This window comes from Equus asinus, chromosome 3 (assembly GCF_041296235.1).
Source record: "Equus asinus isolate D_3611 breed Donkey chromosome 3, EquAss-T2T_v2, whole genome shotgun sequence".
NCBI lineage: Eukaryota > Metazoa > Chordata > Mammalia > Perissodactyla > Equidae > Equus > Equus asinus.
This window is the reverse complement of record NC_091792.1, coordinates 9,376,428-9,402,108: the sequence shown is the minus strand read 5'-3', so window position 1 is coordinate 9,402,108 and position 25,681 is coordinate 9,376,428. Positions and strand designations below refer to the sequence as shown.

The 25,681-nt window shown below is 35.5% G+C and overlaps 1 protein-coding gene across 1 annotated transcript in view; it reads left to right on the top strand.

Annotated features, from left to right (window-relative positions):
- Positions 1-6,752: 6,752 nt before the first annotated feature.
- The window catches only part of LOC106840255 (bifunctional heparan sulfate N-deacetylase/N-sulfotransferase 4), a 268,031-nt gene continuing 249,102 nt past the window's right edge, over positions 6,753-25,681 (top strand). The window contains exon 1 of the mRNA XM_044767308.2: positions 6,753-7,204. The gene's annotated coding sequence lies outside the window, so the exon portion shown is untranslated. The remainder of the gene's footprint in view (positions 7,205-25,681) is intronic.

Here is a 25,681-nt window from a genome sequence, read left to right as displayed (position 1 = left end):
CCTAGAGACCCCACAGGACGTAAACTACACTGGGGTTTTATCCCTGGGTAATTTCTACTGTCCTCCCCCACCTCACACACCGTCTCACTCATGTGCTGCCCTTTCACTACTCAACACAGATTTTTGTGACTCAGTGATGCTAGATTTGAAAGATAGACATGGCTTTCATTTTGTTTGTAGTTTACTTTTCTTTTCCAGGGATGAAGAAGGCACTATTTCATAATATTGCTGTTAAACTAAATGGCTATATGTATATATATATATATATATATATATATATATATATAGCAGTTGTATGATAGAATGCAATATACTATTTGAGATTCAGTGATTGAGTCCAATTATAGGTGAAACAGGAGGCTATTCACTGAAGCAATCTACCAGTAAGCAGGATACCAAATTAATTTTCTTTGCTTTTGATGAGTGTCCGCTCTGTGTTTGTGTGCATCATTTTACATGTTAGTCAGAGTTGGAGGGGAAGTACAGCATCAAATTTATGGCAACAGCAGTTTTTTTTAAACCATATCAACAGAGATGAATTGGCAGATTCTTGGTTCACCATCTTTTATACAATATTGCCCTCTATGGGAACCTAAAATAGTGAGGATTTTAGCAGAGTGATAAGTATATTCTTTGATGCACCTCTGTGGTCATCACATGCTTTTTTTACCCTCTAAATTTAATTAGTTCTCTCTTCTCCACCCTCTAACAGACATAAACAACTGAGCTGGCAAACAAATTTATCATTTCTTTATTATCTAGTGTGTTCACAAGTATCATTTTACTTTATTCATTACAGACTTCATTTTACTTTATTTTAATTTATTTTATGTTGCATTTGATTATTTGTTTTGTTTTCTTTTGGTAAAATGTCTCTGTATTCAGAGTACTGCATTTATTTCCAGTTAATTCATAATCATTTCATGTATGATAATTTCTATTCAGAAAGCGGAAACTTTAAGTAAAATGATATTTGTTATAACATAGAAGATATACAAATCACATTATATGATGGAGCATTTAGAAATTACAATGTCATTCTTTTGATTCTAAAAATACAAATCAAATTAAATATATATTAAAATTTTTAAATATTTAAAGAATGAAGACTATTTTTACTAAAATCTTTTTATTCACTAGTGATATTAGGGAGACTTAAATGACATCAGTTCTAAAAAGGAAAACTAATCTGGGTTTTCTTATCCATGGGGAAAATTGCTTTATAATGCATCTTTGTGTCTTCATTTTGAAATGAGTTGGTGCTTCCATTTGTAGAATACTGAACTGGTTCAGTGTATACATTGAAAATATAGTTTTATGCGAAACGTTGGTACACCCATCTCCCCATTTCCTAGCTCTGAGTTGCCACCATACATTCATTCATTCATAAGTTTATTATTTAAGTGAAAATATCTACTCTATACAATGGTACTGCCCCAAGTATTGAGGCTACAACACTCCAAAAAAAAAAAAGGTAACGATCTCTGTCCTCAAAAAGCAAAGACTTCATTGCTGGGGTTATGGTTGAGACTCAAAATTAGTGTGTGTCTCTAAGACAGACAGTGGTAGCAATGTAGTGCTGTATACCTTACTGCTAACTGGTTACACAGAAGGTACCAGGGGACTTACAGGTCATGGAGTTCAGCCTGGCCCCAGTCATTATATCTAATATGTTTACTCATATCACCTTTCAAGAATAAAGGAGGCTTTCAACCATTGCTGGCTAGCTTTCAAACATCATGTTGTTATACCATTGCTCACAACTCATCCTCTTAACTCCCAGCCCCAACACACACACCTCTATACTAAGCCAAATAGGAGAAAGAATGGGAGCATCCAGTGAAATATCCCAGAGTGATGGTAATTTAGAGTGAGGCACTGGAGCTGATTTATGAAGGCTTGGTGAAACATTAAGATTTCCCATGTTGCTCAGAGCATTAGCAGGAGTAGCTCGTAAATGAGATGCCTGTCCCTGAAAGACTGGAACAGACAGAAAACAAATGATATCAGGATACCTAAGATAAAAGAAATTTGCTAACAGATGAAACACAATACCCTATAGGACAGGAAGAGTTTTTACCAATTTATCACCATGATGCCAGGATTCTGGTCTCCAAGTAGGTTTCTTATTTTGAACATTTGGGACTTTAAATCAGAGGATATAAAATCACCTGACATATAAGACCTTAAAAGTCCTAACTCAAAAGGAAGTTGCCATTAAACTATAACGAAATTTTGGCCAACACATTACAAAGCACATAGAAAGAGAAATGAAGAAACAAAGTAAAACTCCAGATTGGAGACACCCCATCCATACTGACACACTGCAGTATGTAAAGATTCTCCTCTGATAAGAGATGCCCACTGGAGTTGTGGCCTGATTAATGTACTTTATGAACGCTATCCACCTTTGTGAAGCCTTAAATAGGGAAATTCACTGACAATTCTCATAGCAAGGATCAGAAATGGAACAATGGTAAATTTAATTTCTGCTGTCCTCCCTCCCGTCAGCAAGGGTCTCCCTTGTGGGCGACCCTTTCACTGCACAACAAAGATTTTTGTGATTCAGAGATGCTTTGGCCAACATCTGCTACTTATTAAAAATCGCGTTCCTTTAGGCAGTTGTCAGCCAAACTGGACTTGGACTGTTTAGTCTGTTTGTTCCCTTACTTGACCTTTCAAGCTTTGCATCTTCAAAGGACTTATTTGAATCAGTAACATGCCAATTTTTCTCTTGCTAAAACAATGCACTATAGTGATACCGGCAAGAAGGTTCTTTCTTCCAACCTGAGGTTCCCGTTTTTTGCCCTCTCTCCATAGCTTGCTAACAAGAGATCCAGATGTGTGATACGATAACATTTAAGTCGGTGACTGGAGTCCTTATTATAGAAATGATGCTCTATGGCACTAATTTTTCTCATCATGTGTATGATTCTAATGGAGTAAAACTGACTTTATGCCCCTTGATGCTCTTTTTTTCTCTTAGGAGTTCTTATCTGACTAGCAGAAGGGTTTATTTTTTTCTCCTAAAAAAAGGGTTTTGTATTTGTCACTCACAGCCCAATTAGAGACTTCCCTCCTCCCCCCACTCCCTCCCCCGTCCCCCTAAGGCATAGACTTTGACATAGCAGTTTCTTCTATTCAGGCTTTTTTCTTTAAAAAAGAGTTAGTCAGAGCCTTTCATGTTAGTTGGGACAACTGGAAAGTTGCTCACGATAAAAAAGTTAGTAGTAATTGCAAAGAAAGGGGACAGAAAGTTGTATCATGGTCATAGAATCCTGTATGCATAAGCTTTAATAGTTTAAATTGTAAATTAAATTAGTTGTTTTCATTCAAAGTTGTCATTTTTGCAGTAAGAATTAGGAAGAGAAATGAAACTTAGAAAAATAAAAATGTATATTTAAAGCTATAATATCTTCTACTTATCTGTACATGGATGTGAAGTTTTTAAAAGATAGAAATTACAAAGTACTCGGAAAGATTTCTTTGGCATTTTCTCTGCAAATTTCTATTTATTTTAGATGCATGGATTTAAAATTTGCCCCTAGCAACAATCAACAAAAAGGAAGATAATGAGAAAATAATGCATAGAAATTTTAGAAATTGTTAAACTTACTAAATTTTTCTGAAATCTAATGTTTCTATTAGTAGACATAATTACACTCTGACCTTCACTGTAAAAAATGAGTTGACATATAAACAAAAAAGTGAGTTATCTTTTTTAATAAATGTGTTTGGTTTTGTTTTCTGTTTCTTCTATTGAATAAATAGGCATTGATTTATACCTTATATGCTTTATATACATTTTACGTGAGTATTATAGAATATTTTTAAAGTTTTTTATTTTTACAATTTCAAAACCATGCATATGACACAGTTTTGAACTTTTAAGGCAACTCAGTTGAAAAAAGAGGTTTGATACCAATTGAATAAAAATATGTGGAGATCCAAAAATGTATTAGTTCAACAAATTTAATTCAATTTAATAAAGATCCATTTAGGACTTAGCATATGTCTGGACCTACGTCTTAATAGATAAAGGAAAAATTATGTCACACTTCATGGAGTGTCAAAAAAAATAGAATTCAACTATGAGCAGTTGGACAAATGCTTTGCATGATGTGTGTTATTATAAGCTAACCGGATAGATGCCGTATCTGACAATGCGTGGCCTTCTCATTTGTGGAATACAAGTTAAGCGATTAAATAACACTTTGAGAAAATAATTCTTCCCTATCTTGTCTTGCATATCACATTCCCTGCTCACAACACTCAGGATCACTTCTCTCACACAAAAGATTAGAAAATGATGAAACAATAATTTCACAAGTAAGTTTTTTTAAATCATAGGAAAATACAAAATACAAAGGAAATTATAAGAAAATTATTCAAGGTACTTTTGGGATTATTTTATTTTTATTGTTTAGTATGGATACTGAATTTCTCAAACTCTCCCCAGGAGTTTGATAGAAAGCACTTTTTGGTTGGTTTCCATCATTTATACATGTGTACACCTGATGAGACCCTCTGTCCCCAAATTTTAGTTTATTTCTGAGTAAACAATAAGAAAAGAAAAGTAAACTCTTTTTTTCCCTCTTCCTACTATGAATTTGAACCCAGAATCTTGGGATTTCTTGTTTTTAAAGTTAGTGTTCAACAGATGTTTAAAAGCATTTTATGTGAGAATTTTGTGTTCAGAGCATCTTCCATCAATACGATATATAACACGTTTATATTCTCACAGTGCTTTCACTTTATTATTCATTTCACTCCAAATGATATGATGTTTCTTCAGCTACAAGCATTGCGTTGGACTAATCCTGGAGAAAAAACTGATGAAAACTTTCACTTGTAATCAGTTAACACCAACTATAGTTATCACCGGTGCTGAGGATGTAAATCCTGGTCCACGTGTTAATGCCATGTTTTGCGATCAAAATCACTTTGTTGTCATTTGGTTCCAATAACTGAAATTACTCTGATAAAGTGGCATTTTTTATTGACTTATGAAGTAGAAATATGTCAATAAGATAAAGAACTGAGTATTTTAAAATAATATTTCTTTCCATTTTTGTGTAAGTAAGAGAAGAATGATGACTAAACCTAAATAAATAAAAAGGCAATATTAGTATGAAAAACTACACAATATGGAAAACCTTCAATCAGCTTTTTTATGTATTTTATTTTCTTTCTCAGTAGTTGATGTTTGGCATGATGTTGTTTAATAATAATTATTTTATTGAGACATCATTAAAATATTTGATTGTAATTTATCCATTTTTAAATTTAATGTATATCACAATGGAAATTCTCATTTGATTTTGAAATGCCTCTTTATATTCCAAAGCTTCTTAAAGGTAGTACGTAGTTCTTGAACTCTTCTTTGAGCACTTTTAAAATACAAATTTCTGCTTGAGTACATTTTTAGCCTGCACCCCTGAAAAAATAACTGACACATGATATATGATCTATTAGTGATAGTGTTCATAAGTTATGAAATAACTGGTAGATGTTCTTTTTAATTTACTGGATTTTTTTCTATCCTCTCTAGCATATATCTACAGCTTGCTGACCCTCAAAACCTTATGCAGTATAATAACTCTAGTAACACTGGGTGCATTAAAATTATTCATCCAAAAGTACACGTCATCATCAATAGATGCTGTGTTTTGAGGGACAACCCTTCCCCCGCAGCATACTGAAAGGGTCACTGATGCCGCCCCAGAATTCAAGCAGAATTCTTTATAACCAAAGACACGCACACACTAAAAGGGCACACTAAAAGGGTACTTTGGGTCTGAGAGAAGTTAGCGGCTCTGTTCTCTAGCCTATAAGGGATCTTGGATTAAACTGTCATTAGGTCATCTTATTTCACTAAATTAAGTGATGGAGACTAAAGAAGGTACTGAAGCAAGAAGAGCCTAGGGAATTATATAGCCTGGAATGAAGAAATACACTTGAAAGCACTTTACTTTTACCTGTTATTTGAAGGAAAAGTTTAAGGAATTTTACATAAAATGTATAAATGTAATTTGTAATATCTTTATGAGTTAGTAGAGAGCGAAGAGCAAATCATCTTCATCTTATATTGCCAAGAGAAAAGTGAGAGACGGAGGCAATTTTTGTCCATGCTCAGGAGAGGAGAGAACTTTTTTCCGTAATAATCCAGTAATTTACCTCAGTTAATAAAACAATTCATACTACATACACACAGACACATACACACACACACATGGCTACTCTTTCTTTTCTTTCAGCATCTATTATGGTCCAGAATATTGTTATTAATATCAGGACTATGTAGGTCACCAATATTTCTCCAAGTTTCTTACTGCTCATTGTTGGCTTTTCATAAGTTCATAATTCACATGTTTGGCATGCATTTACTTCAGAAAACCCTGTCTTGAACTTTTCTTTTTTAACCCAGAAGAATCTTTTGGTACAGTGTCATAGCTGCAAAGTGGAATTTTACTCTCGAATTTCATAGGAAATAGTCCAACTGTACAATGAAAGATTATGCAAATCCTCAAGGAGCATCTAATCAATCCCCGTGGTGTGAGAGGAATGCAGCTGATCGCTGAATTAGCTTCTATTGGAATGTATTCATGTGTAACATCCCACTGAGTGGATGACATCACAACAGCTCTAGGTCCTTGAAAGTCTTGAGGATGATTAGCTGAAGGAATTGGCTGTTTCTGCCAATCATAATCCGGCAGAGCTGCCTTTATAGTTCTGGAGATGTGAGAGAAAGAGAGGGAGGGAAAGACCGACTACAGCTAACCAACAAGCACAGCCGCAGGAGCAGCAGCCGAGCAGGAGCAGCTGGTATTCCGGTGATTACATAGTTCTCATACCTCATAGCCTTTTTGCTGTCCTCGGTCCGCTCCCTGGAGTAACGCTCGTGTCCAAGAAGGAAGCTGCATTTTAACGGTGTGCTGAACAGAGGTTTGAATCATTCCAGCTGGCTGCTTGTTTTGAAAAGGACAATGTGTGTGTAAATAAAAAGAGACTCTGCTGGAAGAGTTCAGATGCTAGGACTGGAGCTAAAGAGTGCTCTCGGAAGATTGTTGAGGCACACTGTATGAACTGAAAGCTCCTTCTAATTAACCTGGAGCCAAGTAAATCTGAATACTGGATATCTCATTTTCTAACTCCGGACAAATTCAAGTTAGGAAAAGGGAAAAAAATTGAAATGCTTCTCTAGGTAAGTTATTGCTAATTTGCTGAAACCGAGGCATGTACCATAAATGAGTATATGTTGCTTAGTTGCTTAGCTATGTAAACAAGTTGAACACAATAAAGTTTTATTTGTGAAAGACTTATGTAGAAGCAGGTAGTAGTTTTAAGCCAAATTCAATCTCCCTTTTCAGCATGTGTGCTTACCTGACATTGTGCTTTATAGAAGTTATATTTGCACTATAAATGGAAAATACAGTCCTGCCTGAAAAAAGAGATAGCACTTGAAGTATTTTAAACTGTTATCAGAACATGTACATAATAAACCCCTCACTTGATAACAATTTTAGCCTTTTCATATTGAAAATGTCGTTATTACAAATTCAGCATCTAAACTGTGGGGTTATAAATGTTTCCCTGAGAAGTGTTACTGATAACATGGCATTCAAATTACTCAAGATTGGAACTCCTCTCTTTGGGACCTGAGATTTACAGGCATGCTCTATTCTGACGGTCTGCTTTAGAGAAACAGCTGTCACAGACATTGGAAATTGTATAACAGTCACAAATTGCTTTTAAAGAAATAGATGCTTTCCTACCAGCTCCTGTTAGGAAAGAAAAATAAATTCTTGGAGCAATATATATCATATGCCATAAGCATAGTTTCCCAGGAGAACAAATTCAGCTTTATTCTGTACCTGTAAATACCTCCAAATTCCTCATGCACAGAATAAGTTGGAAAATAAAAAAGGTTATTTAAATATGATTTTACTCATCCCTTCTAATATCTCTGTTGGAGAAAACTAAATAAAAAGGAAACCTTAAACCTGTATATTCCTTGTAATTTGTCCTAATTAAAAAAATACTGTATTTTTCAGAGTTACTATCATAGTATTTTCAAGTGATAATATATTTGGTTTATTATGATAGGTTATAATGTGAGTCATAATATAGCTCTGAAAAAGTTTCAGTAGTTTATACTTTACCATGTCTTTTTCAAATTCACCTTTTCTTGCCTCCATGGTGTCTTCTATCAGGATATTTTTCATCAACTCTAGATCATAAATGTTTTAAAGTAATTTACATACAAAGATACTGATGAGTTTTCTTAATGATTTTAGTTATTCATTCTCTCACCAACTTCATGGTTCAAATCCTGTGAGTTTCTTACCACAAGAGAAAATAGATGAAGACTAAAGTTACTGTAATTGGTTGAATTTCCCCAAAAGTAGGAGGCAGTGATTTTTCCCCACAAAGATTTAAAAAGGTGTTTTTTTCATCTCAAAAGAATAAGTTTAATTTCTTCTATTAAAAACATTCCAGTTAGCTATGTCCAGATGCCAGGTAGGTGTTATGTCGATTACAGTTTTTTCGTGAAGCAAATGTATGTAGACTCTAAAGTCCACTGATTTAAACAGTCTGTCTTCAACTGGAATTCAGGAAAAAAAGTAAATGATTAGTAAGCAAAATATATTTGCCATTTACATTTATCTCAAGACAAAGAATGGGAATTTAATACCTGCTCCGATTGTAGACATTTTTAGAGTAAGGAATCCTGTGAATATTTACCTTTGATGGTCAATATCACACAGCACTTACATTGATAGAAGTCTCATGATAAGCTAAAAGGGAAGATTTTTGGAAATTGAACACTATGAGAAATAGTCTTTGTTTTTTTCTCTGTATCTTAATGACAGTTGGTCAGCACTAAGATTGATGCTTAGAAAATCCTTTGAAAAAATTATAATGTGTATGATTTATTAACATGAAAATCACCGATAGAGGGAAATATATGTGCAATTTAGACACTCAGGCACTGTTCTAAATAAAAAAGGTAAAAGCTTCATGAGGATTTCAATATTTATTTTCCTTTCAATAAACTTGGAAATGGATATAAAATGCATTTTGTTTTCTGCTAGCTGAAGTTATCTAAGAAATGTGTCCATTTAAATGGTTTTCCTTAAATATCAAAAGGAAGTAAATGGAGACTATTTTATATAAATATATAAAATTATAATTTAGAGTTTCTATAGTTGATAACCAAAATAGAAACATATGCTCATATATATGTTCACCTCAGAAAAGGACAATCTTTTATATCTTCTTTGAGTATTAAAATGTTATACTTACTCCTTCTTCCCCTAAAAATCATTTTGTAACTGGATTTCAAATAAACTTCATTTCTTAATTCAATCTCAACGCTAACATTACTTCTTAAAAGTGCTAAATAAATGTCTCTAACCCAGTAAAGTATTTGTCCCCAAAAGGTGTAATGTTGATATGATCCCCTTCCACGTTCTGTTTGAGTGGGAAACGTGCCATTGGGAATAAAACCCAAAGATCAAACTTTCTGTGCATCATATCGTACCAATTACTTAGGGAGAGGAACAAAGAAGCATTTAGCATGCCATGCAAGCTGGAAGGTTCTAGCTGGTGCTGCCTCCCCAGATTTTGACAGCAGCTGGGGAAACTTATAAAATCAAGCTTGAATATCAGCACTGGTTGGAAGCCAAGATAGAGAAGCTGGCACCCAGAAGGCTAATTCTCTCTGGGCTGAAATTCATTGATAATGCATTATTGTTTAAAGTCTAACCTAAGTGTTACTTTTTTCTGTAGCACAAACTGTGGGATATTTAAGACACAAATTTATTTTCCAAGAGGAGTAAACTTTTAAAGTAATAAAGTTTCCGTCTTTATTAAATGTTGCTCTAATGAAAAATGTAAATAAACCTGGCAGAAACTCCTGTAAAACACTGCTTATACACAAGAGCAGAAAGGGAAATAAAGATGAAATGCATTGTCTAACCATTATCTTGGAGATGATAGAGCAATCAGAAATGCCACATATGGATACATGCCCCGAGGAAGAAGTGTAAAGGTTTTCGGAAAGTAACTGGCCCAGTAAAATTTACAATAGAAGTAGGCATACTAACACTGTTGCAGTATATGTCTTGTGAAGCCAGACAACAAAAGAGAAATACTCATCCAATATGTACTCCAAGTAACTAAGAAAAAGAGAAACTATGTTGTCCATTGATTTATTTTAAGTTTATGAAGTGAGAGATGTGGGTCAGGTGTCAGACATGATGCCACTGCCTTCAGCCATCATGGAGTCAGATTTAGCCAACCTTTTCTTAACACCTCAGGAAACTTTCAGCTATGCTGTTACAGGCTGTGTTAAATGCACTCTGTTTTTAGTCATTTTCAGTAATCTTCAGAAGTTTGAGGTGTCAGTGCAATGCAGAATTTTTATAAATACAGCCCTTTTTCCAAGCTTTCTTTATCTCAGTTTTCTAAGGAATGCTATCACACTCTAGAGTTGACAAATCTCAGATTTATTTTAGAATAATATTGACTTGATAACACACTTTCCAAAAACCCAAAATAGTCTGATATTGAAATCCAAACACATCAGTGGCTTTGGGCATTTCAAGACAAATAGATTTTTTAAAAATGTGAATGGTAACTTACTCTCCATTCCTACTGGTAAAAACATTTGAAGATGTGACTTGATATATTTATTTCCTTTGCTTTCTCATAAATTGCCTGTATTCATGAGTATCCATATAATTCAGGCCATGAAATAGATTATAACAAAATAACCTTCATTTGACAAATATTGGCTTGCAAGTGACTCATTGAGGAAATTTGCATATATAGACTACTTTAGAAATATTTTTTCTGCAGATAAATTTGAGATACTTCATTAATACTAAGCGATAATCACGACTAATTAATTGGAATTAAGGAAACATGAGAAGACAATAAAGAACTAAAAAAATACTATATTTGAATGCTTGAGAACCTAATCTGATAATGTGCTTAGGATATTTGAGAAAACAGAGCCGAAGACTCTATTAAGTTGTAGAATTGAGATTTCTGTGCCAAACTCAAGTTTTACACTTCTTAGAAATTGTTGCTTTCAATATTTGAAGAGTTCAGCAAGAAAGTAACTTTTAGCAAGCTAACACACACACACACACACACACACACACACACACACAGGCATACACTTCTTCTTCCCCCCCTTCCCAAATATTCCCTTTTCGGACATTCCATTGCCAGATGAACTTGTGTTGTGCTTTATTTAAAATATTTAGCCTCCTCATTAGAAGTCTTTAGTAGAATTTATCTTCCATCATAGCCTTGTGGAAGCTCAAAGTTAGCTGGCCAAGTCCAGTGTGTTCAAGCAAAAAAATAAATGTAAAGATGCTTCCTTATTCTTTCTTCACTCGCTCCTTTCTTTTTTCCCCTTTTTCTTTCTTCTTTCCTTTCCCTTCCTCACTCTTCCCTTCCCTTTTCCTGTTTTCTTCTTTCTCTCCATCCTCTCCTCCCTCCCTTTCTCTCTCCTTCCCTTCTTCCCTTCTCTCCTTTCTTCCTTTCCTCCCTCCTCCCTTCCTTCTTTCCTCTCTTCATTTTTGCCGCCTAAGCTTAAATACCCTCTTGCAAAGTCTAGGACCAAACCACTCATGTTTAGTATGACAGCAGTTATCTAATGGCCAAGTTTGAACACGGGAGTGGTTGGGAAAAACGCACAGAAAAAGTGGGTAAAGTTCACTAAACAATAAAAGAAAGATAAGGTAGGATGGGAAATTCATCATGTCAGAGAAATAGTGATGTCGGCCTTAAAATATTGGCTGTTCTCCCATCTATGAATTCCCATTTAATTTACTAAATTGTTTAAGAAGAGTCCTTTGCTCCCTTTCCATATTCCTTTTCATTGTCAGTGGACTCTTTTTCACACAGCAGAAGCAGCTTAGTGGCAAAAATAAAATAATAAGTGTAAATAATCCTTATACTAGTATTTTAAATGCCCATAAATCATTTTTATATTTAGTAGTTAAAACATGGTAGCATTCATATGTAGCCCAAGGACCAACCGACTGCCATACTAATGGAAGAAAAAGAGAGAGGGAAAACTATTTTGCACATTAAGATGCTTTGGCTTGACTCCATTCCTGAATCAGAAATTCGGTTGTAGACTGCTGATGCACAGAATTTGTCATATTTCATCAGACATCTCAAAAGAGTTCTTCTTCTTGATGTACTGAATAGTCTTTCACGCCTACATAGAAATCATTTAAACCTCAGAAATAAATATAGCGACACTAAAGATTAATAGAAGGAAAGGAAACAGATGCAGGGATGCATATGCTCCTGTGAACGCATGTAAAAGTCCTAATTCTATTCATTACTCTAAAGTTCAAGGAAAGAATTAGAATCAGAATTTAAATTGCATTTGTTTCCCAACCAGTCTTTCACTAATAGTTATATCAATCCAGTTGAGATTTCACATACTACATTAAGTAAAATTAAACACAGGCAATTATTGTAAAATTAGACATTAATTAATTTAAAGCATTATGGCTCCTGATATCTCAGTTTGTGCACCTGCTTTCCTTGGAATAAGGCAACTTCTTAACCACAAAAATGATGCTCAAATTGGTCAATCGAGGTTGAACTCGATTTAGTACTTAAGTTGCTCTGTTTCTTCATCTGGACATGTTTTCCACTTTAAACAGAGAAAATAGCCTTTCCTTTTTGTCCTGTAATGTTCATAATGATAATGATAAATATTATTATCCATTATTTTAAATATGTGCCAGATAGCATTCAGGATGCTAAGGTGAACAAAACAGCTCTCAGGAGGCTTACATTCTGGTGGGAGAAAACAGGCAGTAAAGAAATAAGCCCCTCTGATAGGGCTGTCGTACTATGAAGATGAATAAATCACGGTGGTAGGTTAAAGGTGTAAGTGAGAGCTATAGAGCTGATCAGGAAATACCTTTCTGATAAATTGACACTCAGAAAATCTATTTAAAAGTTACATGCCCAACTGAGAACATTACTTCATCTTGTAGAAAAATGTGATAAGGAGTAGCAGCTTCTTGTAACATGCAAGCTGACAGGCTGAATTTTGACTCTGCCTATTGATGATCATCCTCAGTTCTGTGAAATTGTTTAATAGAGCTTAGGATATGGCACAGAATTTCTTTCTCTGGAAAGTAAAAGACTGATCAGTTTTAGAAAATATAATTCTTTACTTCTACTGTTTACAGTTCTAAGGTATTTGAAAAGTAGTATGTGAGTAAATTATCTCAAATTATTGTATTTTTCCCTACAGCCTGAGAGTTAATGCTATTATTGGAACTTCAGCAGCAGCAGAACGGGTCCCCTATCTCATTCTCACAAATTGGTGTGTGTAAGAACCAAAATTCTGAAAGATCACTCAGTTGGCCAGAGTAATGGACTTTACATAGTGAAATTACAGAGGGATAAATGTAATTATTGATTTTTTTTAAAAATTCACCATTTTTCAAAAGTACTTCAAACTCAACAAGAACCAGAAATAAGATGACTAATATAATGCTAATGCAAACAAAGTTAATTAACATAATCACACTACTAACATCAAAGAAACAGTGATCAGTAATCCTGCTTAGCACAGGTCTAACATCATCTGGCCTATTGACCAGTCTCAGGTTCCTGATGCCTCATATTAGGAGCAGCTTTCTCTGACCTTCCTTTTTCCCCAGGGTGGACCATTGTCCCTGCCCTACTCTCTCAGTTGTATCACAGTACCTATTACCTTAAACTGTAATTACTGTGTATGTATCAGTGCCCCCAATTTAACCAAAAGATTGTGATGGCAGGAATGCTTAGAGAATGCTTGACCTATAGGCAATTAGCAAAGTTTGATAAATGTAAAAAATGAGGAGATGTGTGGGAAGTATGTCATATGAGCACCAGTTGAAGAAACAGAGAAGATATTTAAAGAAAAAAAGACTGTAGAGGAAGAGCATAGTTACCTATATGTGTTGCAGAATTATTTTCTGTTTTGTGAAAAAGGAATTTGTTTTATGTTATGTGACACCAGAGAACCAACATATGAAGGATATTTGGAGGTTGTTTCTATGCAATATCAGGAAAAACAATACATTCTAAAAATCAGTGAGATTCCAGTCAATCGAAGCAACCAACACAGGTTGGAGTGCTGAGTATCCAGAAGGCTTCTGCGGAAGGAATTTTGGCTTTGGGAAGGAGACGAATGGCAGTTACCAAGGTTTCTTGTTTTTCACCGCGTAAGTAGGAGGAGTGAGGTAAAGGCTTTAGAGTGATTGCTCTGCCCACCTGAAACCCAGGTCTAGCAGCTGGTTAGAAGGCTGCTCAACAAAATGCACGTAAATAATGATTGGGTAAAGAGACCTAGCGGGCATATATTACTCAGGACGTGCTCTAGAGTGTAAAAGCAACTTTTCATAAAAGGATCATTTACAAGCTGTATAATCTCTTAAATAAGGAAATGGTAAATATCCTAATTAAGCGAAGGATTGACTTTTTAAAATTTAAATATATTGGTTTTGCTGGTCTTTGAGCCAGTCCAAGAAAGAAAATATCTAAAGATTAGATGCATGAATAAGAAAGATACTTCTGGCTTCTGTGAACTTCTAATTGATAAGGAATGTAGAGATTGTTTGGCTTCCTTGTGAATGTCAGCCCTGTTAGAGAAGAGTTGCAGTCATAGAAACAAATGTGGATTGATTTAAAGATGAGATGGCATCATGACGTAGAAGGCAGGAGATAATGTTGAATTCCACTAAAGCTAGATTCTAATTCTAGCTTTGCCCTTACTTGTAGTATAACCTTGAAAGAACTAATTAACCCTTCTGTGCCTCAGATTCATGATCTGTGAATGGAGGTAATAATATCTACTTCATAGAATTGCTGGGAAAGCGAAATGTAACAATAAAGTTCCTAGTGCAAAGTTGGAAACATGAGAGGTGTTAAATTAAAGGAATTAAGTGTTAATTACATGCATCAGTACTCTAACTTTGGCTTGCAATGTAACATTTTCTATGGATTTAAAGCAACCCCTGAGTGATGAGTATTGACTGTTTCCAGTCCCCTCCACTTGAAGGTAGCGACCTAAATCACCTCTCTGCACTGTCCCTACTGTAGTTTTGATCATGTATTTGAATATTAATAGTATTCTATCTAACTTAAAGGATCAAATGTCATTGATTAACATTTTAATCTGAGTCATTACAGTTTTGTAAATTAACTCACATCCAGATATCTTAAGAAAAGCAGACCATAAACCAGAGGAAAAAACTGTCAGAAAAGCTGCTAAACAGTTTATCTTGATTTTCTGGCATGCTGGCATAAGGAAAAACACGAGGTTGGAAGAAGACAAAGAAGAAAAAGTTCAGAAACTGAAACTGGATAGAACTAAAACAAATACAAATGTTACTTAGTTTCCAATTCTTTAGTAAAACATTAAAAAATATTTCATGTGCTGTCTATACTGACATATTTTGTGGCATTATTACAAAAGTTAACTTATGAATGTTTTACAAGGATGCTAGGCACTGAACCAAAATAATTCACTTAGGAAGCCTGTTTGATAGAAAAGACTAGGAGATTATGAAATGTAAAATATTTTGTTGCTCTTTCAAAATAACTTTGAGAAAAAAAGGAATAGGGAAAATGAAAAAAAATGGGTTTGTTTTACATGTGGAAACCATGCTGCTACATAATTTTGCCCAATTGTTTACTTGAAATTTATTGAACAGTTTTCTAACCAATTGCTAGAGCAAGTCTTTAGGTAGGCAGAATGCTTATTCTAACGTCTTTACCCATATCCCTTGTCGTCGTCCAATGAGCAAGCACAAGAGAAGTTGGTAAGCACCGTCTCGCTCCTATCCATGGGGGGAATTCCTTCCACAGAAGAATCTGGACAATAGACTGAACTTCTCTCAATTACTAATGTTGACTCAGACTCTGTAAAAAGATACAAATTATATTTCAAGTTTTGCCACAAATGTGTTGGTGTATCTTAAATCGACCCTATAGTTTCCACATGTAAAACAACAACACTTTCACTCCTCCCATTCTTTTTTCCCAAAGATATTGAGAAAGTCAACAAAATATTTTAGATTTCAATAATCTTCCAGTATTTCCCACCAAATAGACTTGCCAAGTGAATTATTTTGGTATGGTGCCTACCATCCTTTTAAAGTATTCATAAGTAACGTTTGTAATAATTCTAGATTCCAGTCATCAAGTATTAAAATAGGAGCATCTCAAGAAATGTTGCCTCTGACAAGTAACAGAGTGCTTGAAATCACTCCAAGTCTCTTCCCATGAGTTTTTATCATGCTTTTGCAAACTTTGAGAATTGTGTATCCTGGATTGGTTTTGAGTGGGAGGATGAAATTCTATATGGGGTATATTTACATGTGACCAGCCATGTTATTTCTGGTTGATGGCCAAGCTGGTGTTTTATTCTGTGGTATCTAAAAGTTAAAATAACATAAAATATGAAGCAATTAAATAAAAACAGCAGGCACAGATTACCAGTGAAATTGAATGGAGCATATCTCCCTTTGGTAAAGAATTATTCAACTATTTTGTGCTGTATAAAATTAAGAATCCTCTGAAGTAAGAAAAATAAGTAAAAGTGGAAATAGCAACTGTAAGATATATAAAATCTGCAGTCAGGAAAAATCATGAAAAGAAAATCGCAGAATTTCCATTTTAATAAAGTACTTTATAAGTCTTGTGCATGGCAATAAAATTTTACTTCTTGATATTTAGAGCTCCAATGCAGAATAGCAGCAATGGAGGAGGAGATTTAGAAGTCGGAAAATGTGGGCTCACATTAGCCGTGTGACATTACATAGGTCTCTTCACTTTTCTGTGCGCTAAATTCTCCATTCATTCATTCCTTGATTCTTTGAATAACAATTTTGATAAGTGGAATTCATGGCAGTTTGTATGTGAGATAAAGAGAATCCACTTGAAAAGAGTTTATTTTTTTATTACAAGTAGCTCAAAGTCAGTAGTATATTATGTTACACAGATAATATCCTGATAGTGAGATAATATAGTAGGGGGAAAAAATATCACAAGATCTTCCTATAAAGTAGATAATAGACTTCAGTTATACTACCCAAAACAATCTAAGTTTTCTCCAGGCATTTATGTATTGACTACTTTAGGAGTATCTAGGTAAGAAAGTCAGGGGTAGAGAGATGATTGTTGAAATGAATTTTAAGTAATGGTAATCTTTTGTTACTTCTGATGCAGCACAAATTCCATTGATAATGACCAAGTAATAGCTTACCTAAATTCAGGAAGAGGATAATTAAAATATTAAAAGTATAGCTTCTAAGAGATTCTGGATGTTAATGTAGCTTGTGAATATAAATGTAACACTATTAATTTTAACATTAAATTCACAAACAAAAAGCCAATTAATTAATTTTAATAATTTCCTTTGTGATTTCTTGAAGTTAAACTTTGATGTTGAATATTAAGCAAAATTCTTTTTCTCTTTCCTTTACTCAGTAATAGATCAAGACACATTTCTACATTGTAGCTTCATTCATTCATCTTTCTAACTTACAGTGTGTTAGAATATGAGGGCTAAGTGAGCATTTTATGCTTCATGGATAACTGCTTCCATGATTGTCTGCTGAGGAAATTAACAAGGATGCAGATCAATAGCAAATATAATAACGGTTTTTAAAGAATGATAATGGAGCTGAACCAAAGTAATTATCAGTGGATGGCAGTCATTTTATTGCTGCTGGCTATAAGTTGATTTAACAAAAGTGTAAATCACTTTTAAGTGTTAAATCAGTATTCAAAGAAAATGAATACTGCCTTGGAATTCTAAGGGCAAAATTGGTCTTGTCATTCTCCTGTCTGGTTCTCCATCTTGGTTGTTTAAAATCTCACTTGTTTAAAATCTCTCTTTGCTCTCTCCTCCTCAAAATCCAAATCCTCTCATTCTTCAATGATTAAAACAATTTACTTCCCTCTCTAAATCTTCTCCTAATGACTTCCATAGGACTCTTTCCTTTCTCTGAAATCTCATAGCGTATTCTCACAGTTCTGACTTGGCTAGTAAGCATGTACTTCTTATGACAGCAAGTTTTATGCTCCTTTTAACGCTTGCATTTCCTTTTTCTTTTTCCTTGCAGCTATGTCAACTTGTTCACCACCTACTTCCTTCCCAACTCACTTTAATCTTTTACTTGACTTCAGTATTCTACTGAGTATTGTCTAAGGTCGCCAAAGTCAAGGTCAATTTTCAGTTGTATCTCTTGACTCAAAAATACCATTCAGTTCTTGATCAGAAACATTTGTGTCCCTTTGCTTGTAGGCTCCATGGCTCTCTTTCACTAAGCACACTTCATGCAGTGTTAAAGGTTTTAATGGTATACCTCTATCATTTTATTGTGCACACTGTTCCTTGCCTCCCTCACTCAGTACCATTACTTTTCCAACCTCTTGACTTACAGTTCCAGCACAGACCTTAAATTCCATTCTGCTATATTCAGCAGCCTAGTGGACATTCCTTTTGAATATCTCACAAACATTTCAAAAGTAATATATTATATTCTACTTATTTTCTTTTCCCACATCTTCCCTGCTTCCGGGTAGCATTGTACTTTCCCTATTATTGCACTTATTATGCTCTATTATAGTTGACTTTTTACTCAAATGTGTCATAGAATAGACTTCCACTGCTTTGGCAAAGCAGAATTAGTGTTTGTCAGGCGAGTAGTCCATCTGGCACTTGGTAAGAATTCAATAGATATTGAATGAATGACTGTGAAAGCTGAAGTCTTTGGGCAATTCATTATTTTTCCCTCTCTACATCCATTCAAACACCAACTCGTGACTCTTCTATTTCTCATATGACAGGATAAAAATAATTTATATGGGCGTACTCACAACCTTGCCTCTCCAAGAAACAATGGAAAACATTTGCCCTTTCCATTTACCCCCAAAAGAGAATGATATCTTGCTTTCTGAGTGTGAGGTTAGTTGATCAGTATAGTAGGGTCTGAGAACCGGTAAGAGGAGAGGGAAAAGAAAAGAGTGAAGCAGATGGCAGAAAGGAAATTTAGTCAAGTGAGAATTTCCCGAGTTCCTTTAGGGTACAAGAGAATTGAGAGTAGAGAAACCACCATTTTAGAAGTGTCATTTTGTTTTGTGAATTGGAACTCTTTCATGCTGTTTAGAAACTGTGAATGAAGAACAGAATTTTTGTTAAGTTATGTGGCTCTCATATTGTGCTTCTTAAATGCATCCCACTGTGCTGCTCACATGGTGCTACAAATTTGTGAGAAAGTTATAAATAAATGTCGTGAAACAGCTTACGCTTTTTAAAAAGTCGACTTTACTTTTTAGAGGAGTTTTAGGTTCAGAGCAAAATTGAACAGAAAGTACAGTTCCCATTTGCCTTCCCTGCACACATATGCACACGCTCAGCCTCCTGCACTGCCGACGTTCCTTACAATTGATGAAGCTGCGTTGATGCATTATCACCCAAAGTCCACAGTTTGCTACTTAGGGTTCACTCTTGGTGTTGTATGTTCTCTAGGGTTTGACAAATGTATAATAAATGTATCCACTGTTACAGTATCAGACAGAATAGCTTCACTGCCCTAAAGATCCCCTCCACGTATCCTATCCCTCATTCCCTCCTCCCAAACCCATGACGACTACTGCTATTTTTACTGTCTGTGTAATTTCACGTTTTCCAGAGTGTCATATAGTTGGAATCATACAGTAGGTAGCCTTTTCAGATTGGCTTCTTCCACTTAGAAATATGCGCTTTAGATTCCTCCATATATTTTTGTGGCTTGATAGGTCATTTCTCTTTAGCGCTGAATAATATGCCATTTTACGGATGTACCAAAGCTTATTTATCCATTCACCTACTAAAGGACATCTTGTTGCTTCCAAGTTTTGGCAGCTATGTATAAAACTGCTATAGACAGCTGTGTGCAGGTTTTTGCATAGCCGTAAGTTTTCAACCCTTTTGCGGCAAATAATGAGATGCTCAATTGGTGGATCATACAACTGTGTCTAGCTTTGTAAGAAACTGCCAAACTGTCTTCCAAAGTAGCTGTACCATTTTGCATTCTTACCAGCAATGAATGAGAGATGCTGTTGCTCTACATCCTCCCTAGCATTTGGTGATTTTGCTGTTTTGATTTTACCTATTCTGGTAGGTATGTATTAGTATTTCATTATTATTTTAATATGGAATTCCCTAATGACGCTTGATGTGAAGCATCTTTTCATATGCTTATTCGCCATCTGTATCTCTTCTTTGATGAGGTCTGTTAAGGTCTTTGGCCCATTTTTTCATCAGGTTATTAATTTTCTTATTGTTAAGTTTTAAGACTTCTTTGTATATTTTGGATAACAGTGCTTTATTAGATATGCCTGTTGCAAATATTTTCCCTCATTCTGTAGCTTATCTTTTCATTCTCTTGACAGTGTCTTCACAGAGAAGTTCTCTATTTTCATGAAGTCCAACTCATCAGTTTTTCCTTTTGTGGATCATGCCTTTGGTGTTGTATCTAAAAAGCAGTCACTAGGGGCCAGCCCTGTGGCCAAGTGGTTAAGTTCGCTCGCTCTGCTTTGGCGGCCCAGGGTTTCACTGGTTCGGATCCTGGGTGCAGTCATAGCACCACTCATCAAGCCATGCTGAGGCGGCATCCCACATGCCACAACTAGAAGGACCCACAACTAAAAATACACACCTATGTACCCGGGGGCTTTGGGGAGAAAAAGGAAAAAAAAAAAGTTGTCACTAAAGTCAATGCCATCTAGATTTTCTCCTATGTTATCTTTTAGGAGCTTTATAGTTTTTTCATTTTACATTTAAGTTTCTGATTCATTTTGAGTTAATTTTTGAGAAGAGTGTGAGGTCTGTCCATATATTTAATTTTTTACATGTGAATATCCATTTTTTCCAGTACCAGTTGATGAAAAAACTATCCTTTCCTCAAGGAATTGCTTTCACTCTTGGTCAAAGATCAGTTGACTATCTTTGTGTGGGTTTACTTCTGGACTCTCTATTCTGCTCTATTGATCTATGTGTCTTTTATTTTGCCAGTACCACACTGTCTTCATTACTGTAGCTTTATGGTAAGTCTTGAAGTTCATTAGTGTCAGTCCTCTGACTTGGTTCTCTTTCAATATGATGTAGGTTCTTCTGAGTCTTGCTCTTCGTATAAACTTTGCTTTCTTTTTAAATCCCTATTTCCATGCTCTTAAGACTTCATCTGGACTATTATAATCAATTCCTAACTTGTCTCCTATCTCATGACTCTAGTCAATCCACTTACTCTCTCTCAAAAAAAAAAACTTTCTAAAAGTTAATACTTACCACATCAGTCTTGAAATTAAATTATTTCAATAGCTGTCCAACACTTAAGGCAATTTAAAATCCTTAGAATTTTGAATAAGACCATTTTATCTTCTGGTACCTGTCTATTTTCAATTCAATTTCCTACTGCTCTCTTTTAAATTGGGATGTAGACATGGAGAACAGAAGGGGACAAAACAGAATAAAGTCCCTGATTGAAATGCTAGATTCTAATGGACGTGATAGACAACAAAAAGTAATATTATTTATATAGTATAATAGATTGTTAAAATCACACACACACATGAAGAAAAACCCACAAGGAGGAGTTACAAAGTGTTGAGAGGAAGCTTGCAGTTTTGCATCGGGAGGCCATAAGCAGATATACCGACACTACTACATTTAAGTAGGACTAAAGAAAATGAGAGTGTATACCATGTTTATATCTGGGGGACAAGTATTCTAGGCAGAAGAAACAGCAAATGCAAAAGTCCAGAGGTAGGTATCTGAATAGCACAGCATGTTCAGAGAACATTGAGAAGGCCAATGGGGTTGAAGAAGATTCAGTGAAAGAGAAGTGGTAGATTAGGTAGAGCTGTGTAGATCACCGTATGAATTTGGTATTACTCTGAGTGAAATGGGAGAAACTTTCTTGGAGTAGAGAATTGATCAGAAGAGAGACCTAACTGGATATACACCGTGAAATGATTCCTCTGGTCAATGTATTGAAAAAAACTGATGTGGGGAAAAGGCAGAGGTGGAGATCAATAAGGAAGATATTTCAATGATCCAATGGAGATGTAATGCTAATTTGGACTAGGGCGATAGCTGAGAAGAAGGTAAGATGTGTTCAGATTTGAGATATATTTTACAGGTAGAGCCAATGAATCATAAGTCAAGGGGGCCTGGTGGGAAAGAAAGAGGAGTCAACTAATCCCAAGGGGCATGCCTGTGTGTGTGTGTGTGTGTGTGTGTGTGTCCCTAAGAAAATAGAGTAATAGAGCTATCCGGGGAAATTGTGAGAGGTACCAGTTTGGGGTTAGGGAAAATGTCAGGCAATCAGATTTGGTCTTGTTAAGCTTGAGGTGTCCATTAGATTTCCTAGTGGAGATACCAAATAGACGGCTGAATATACAAACGGGAGCAAGTAAAAGATTTAGCTGGAGATGTAAATTTTGGAGTCAGTGTATATAGTGTTTAAAACCATGAGAGAGCGCGAGTTGCCCAGAGAAGTGAACATAAATAGAAATGAGAAGAGGTTCAAGGACTAAGCCCTAGGGAGTGCCACATTTGGACGATAGGGAAATGAGAAGGAACCAGAAAATGTGCCTAAGAAGTTATAGAAAACCATGATCTCCTGGCAGTTGAGTAAAGATAGTTTATGTGTGATCGAGGGGATAATTAATGATATAAAATGCTACTGATAGTTAAAGCAAGACAAGTGAGAACTGACAATTGATTTCACAGTGTGAAATTTATTGAGCAGTTTTGATGAAATGATGAGGGTAATCCTGATTGGAGTGGATTTCGGAGAAAATCGAACATATCATTTCGAAGAGTTTTGCTGTAAAGAGAAGAGAAATAGACTAATAACTTGTGCGGTAAGTGAATACTGAGGGAAATAATTGAATGTTTATATACTCATGTGACTATTCTATAGAGAAGGGAACATTGTGGTTACATGGGACAGGGGAGAGCATTACTGAAACAACGTCTTCGATGAGTAAGTGATAAAGCCTACAATTAATGCACAAGTGGAGGGCGGTCCTTAACAAAAATGGATAATTGATTCAGAAGAAAAAACCTACTCCCATAAATCAGTAAGTGTGGTAGTAGTGCTTATGGAAAGTTTTTTATTCTTACTACTGTGTTCTCTGAGAAATAGAAAACAAGATTACCAGCTGAGAGTAAGGGAAAAGAAAGAAATGTTAAGAGTTTGAAGAGAGAAGAGTATAAAACAGTCACCTAGGAGAGGAGATAGTTATTGGACTAAGAAAATGTAGCATGATTACCAGCAGCATAAAAGGCCCACTTGAAGCTCCTGATCATGAGTTGAAGGGGCGATCAGTCAGTTTGGTGATGTTCCATCCATCTTCAGAGTTGCAGGCATAGGTTTGGTGGATTGTGGAATTTAGCCAGTGCTGTTTAGGCAAATGTGCATGAGGAAATAAGAGAGGATAAAAGAGTTTGAGAATATATGAAATGGAGAGAATACATGGTTGATTCTGGAGTTTAAATTGGGTGAGAAGGGATGTGTGGCCACGAGACAGAGTGAAAAGTGAAATGATCATGGCCTAATGATGCGAGGGGGTTGAAATATTGTTGAAGTCGGGGTGGTAGATAAAGTGAGCTAAAAAGATAGGAAATTGTGATTGGATAGCAGAATATGTAAAATCAGTGTTATGAATGGTTACAATTGCATACTTATTTGTTATAATGAAAAGTTCTAGCATATGACTATGAGACTAGGTGGCAATTGTAGGGAGAATTACAAGAACATTTGAGAGACGATTTGAAAACTGAGAGTATGGTATTAGAAGGATCATCTATACAGATATCTAGTAGTTTTTAAAAGATTGAGAGTTATTGAGAAACTAAGATTTTTCTGGGGTTGAAGGAGTCGCACCCAGGCATTAGTTGATGATGGTTATAAGGAGAAAAGGTGGGTGCTGTGGTCTGATAAGATGAAAAGTTAGAGGCTTTGGGGGAGTAGGAGTGCAGAATAGCCCAGAAGTGACAATGAGGAACAGGAAACTCATCTAACCACCCTCCTGACCCAAAGGTAGAAGAACTGGAAGCAAAAATATGACTATCACCAGAGGACTCCATGGTCCTCAAGGGAGGACGAGGTTTCAGTTAGAGCTGGAAGATGAAGACTTTCAGAGAAGAGTTTCATTGCATAGGGAAAGAAGTTAGCTAATAATTGACCATGTAGTCTGATTAGCACAGTGAAAGCTTTCAAGAGATTGAGAGGGTGGGGAACAGGATCACAATGGATGGATGGATGGATAAGTAAAGTCCTCAGAGACCTGAGTGTGTGTGGTGACTTACATGGTCAGGAATAAACAGCATAATGAGAGAAGTTGTGAGGGTCCCGGTATGATGAGTTATGTCCTGAAGGGCCCGAAATTAGTAGCAATGATCAGGCTGTAAGAGTTGGATGGGATGGTGGTATGCAAAGAGGGGCAGGAAGTTCTGGTGGATAGTTTATTGTCTCTATCATAGTTTTGGAAGCATTGATTGATTTTCTAATGTTAAGCCAACATTGCACTTCACAGCTCCTGTATTCCTTTTCTAAGGCTACCATAATAAAGTCTCACAATCTGAGGAGCTTAAACAACAGAAGATTATTGTCTTACAGTTCTGGAGGCTAGCAGTCTGAGATCAAGGTTTCAGTATGTCATGCTCCCTCTGAAGGCACTGGGGAAGGATGTGTTCCAGGCCTCTCTCCTGGCTTCTGGCAGTTTCTCGGCTTGTGGCAGCATATCTCCAGTCTTCACATGGTGTTCTCCCTAAACATACGTCTGTGTCAAATTTCCCATTTCTATAATGTCCCCTTTTATCCATCATATTGGTTTAGGGGCCCACCCTATTCCAGTATGACCTCATCTTAACTTCACTAATTACATCAGTAATAACCTTATTTCCAAAAACTTTCACATTCTGAGGTACCAGGGGCGAAGACTTCAACACTGAACTTTTAGGGGACACAAGTCAACCTAGGGCAGCCACTCTCAACTTTGTCATGCTAATTTATTCTTTTGTATAGAAAGGTGGTTTGGTTTGTACTTTGTTTAGGATTTTTACATATTACATTCATGAAGTATGCCTATAATTTTCTTTTTCGTAGAATCCCTTTATCAGTTATTACTATCCAGGCCATGGTAGCCTAATAAAATGAGGTCAACAGGGATTACTCTTTATTCACTTTTCTGAAAATGATTGTATAAGACTGGAATTGTTTATTCTCTGAAGCTTTGATAGGACTTTCTGATGAAGGAATCAGTGACTGGAGTTTTCTCGGTGGGAATATTTTTGACTATTCAGATTCGAGAATTTTGCTTTATTCATTAAAAGGCTTCTTTTAAATCAATTTTATAAAGCTACATTTTCTCAAAATGTCATTTACTTAAATTCATTTGAAATTAAAATATTTTCTTATAAATTCATCAATAATTTTCTCTGATCTTTTTAATGTCTGAAGCAACTGTAGTTATCTTCTATCTCTATCCATATCAGTTACATGAGATTTGTCTCTTTCTATCTTAATGTGAACAGAGGTTTGTCAAATATATAGCCTTTTAAAAAGAACCAGGCTTTGACTTTTTC